This window comes from Galeopterus variegatus, unplaced genomic scaffold (genome assembly GCF_000696425.1).
Source record: "Galeopterus variegatus unplaced genomic scaffold, G_variegatus-3.0.2 Scaffold11453, whole genome shotgun sequence".
Taxonomy (NCBI): domain Eukaryota; kingdom Metazoa; phylum Chordata; class Mammalia; order Dermoptera; family Cynocephalidae; genus Galeopterus; species Galeopterus variegatus.
Window position 1 is genome coordinate 25400 of NW_007737564.1, and position 1519 is coordinate 26918.

The 1519-nt window shown below is 43.6% G+C and overlaps 1 protein-coding gene across 1 annotated transcript in view; it reads left to right on the plus strand.

Moving 5' to 3' along the window:
• The window catches only part of LOC103610640 (cleft lip and palate transmembrane protein 1 homolog), a gene marked incomplete at its 3' end in the record, with an annotated part of 35273 nt that overhangs the window by 9134 nt on the left and 24620 nt on the right, over positions 1-1519 (plus strand). The window lies entirely within an intron of this gene.

Here is a 1519-nt window from a genome sequence, read left to right on the forward strand (position 1 = left end):
GAAAAGAAAAATCACCTGAGGATGATAATCGTTACCATATTGGTAGAGATTCTTTTTTTTTGTATGATGGAATTTTTTTTTTAACTTCTTTTACTTGTGGTAAAATATACTGAATTAGTTTGCTAGGGCTGATATAACAAATAATACAGACTGGGTGGTTTAAACAAGAGAAATTCAGAAATTTATATTTTTACAGTTTTGGAGACTAGAAGCCCAAGATCAAGATGTCAGCAGGGTTGCTTTTTTCCAAGTCCTGTCTCCTTGGCTTGCAGATGGCCATCTTCTCCCTGTATCTTCACATGATCTTTCCTCTGCATGTGTGTGTGTCCTAATCTCTTCCTATAAGGACACCAATCATATGGATTAGGGTCCACCCTCATGACCTCATTTAACCTTAATTACCTCTCTAAAGGTCCTATCCCTAAATATAGTCACTGAGGTACTGAGGGTTAGGACTTCAGCATATGAATTGGGGGGAATATAATTTATTTATCTTTTTTTTGTTGTTTGTTTCCAGCAGCTGGCCAGTATGGGGATCTGAGCCCTTGACCTTGGTGTTATCAGCACCATGCTGTAACCAAGTGAGCTAATCAGCCAGCCCCTGGGGGATACAATTTAGCCCCCCCCTACATATAACCTAAAATTTACCATTTCACTATTTTTTTTTTTTTTTGTAAAGATGATCGGTAAGGGGATCTTAACCCTTAGCTTGGTGTTGTCAGCACCCCGCTCAGCCTGTGAGCTATCTGGCCATCCCTATATAGGATCCAAACCTGTGGCCTTGGTGTTACCAGCACCGCACTCTTCCGAGTGAGCCATGGGCCGGCCCCCATTTGCACTGTTTTTAAGCGTACCGTCCTGTGGCATTAAGTACATTCACACTGTTGTGCCCCCATCACTACTATCCATCTCTAGAACTTTTTTTTTTTTCCGGCTGGCCAGTGCAGGGATATCTCTAGAACCTTTTCATCTTCCCAAACTGAAACTCCATACCCATTAAACACTAATGCAAAAACAAACAAAAAAACCCGCTAATGCCCCGTTTTGTCCTCCCCCCAGCTCCTGGCAATTACCTTTCTACTTTCTGTCTCTAGTTAGCTCCTATAAATGGAATCAGATAGCATTTGTCCTTTTGTGACTGGCTGGTGGTGACCCTTTTACCCGTGAATTCCAGTGCCTCTGTCTGGGCAGTGTGGACACAGTGCCTTCTTTCTCAAAGCCTGGCTTCTGTCTGAGGCCCTGGGGTGATTGCTAGGTGGGAGTAGGGGGATTTACCTGGTGCTGGGGTCTGTCCCTGCCTATCTAGACCTGGTGACAGTCCACTTCTCTGCTCTTGGCCTTTGTTTACCCACCTGTAAAATGGACATTTCTTTTTCTTTTCTTTTTTGAGAGGTATTTTAGCAAAATGTTCAAGAGACCAGGCCATTCGATTAGGTAGTCAGCTTCCCCATTATCAGCTAAGGAATTGCATGGCAGAGGTGTTTAAAACAGTCATCCTTGGGCAGGCCCGTGGCTCACT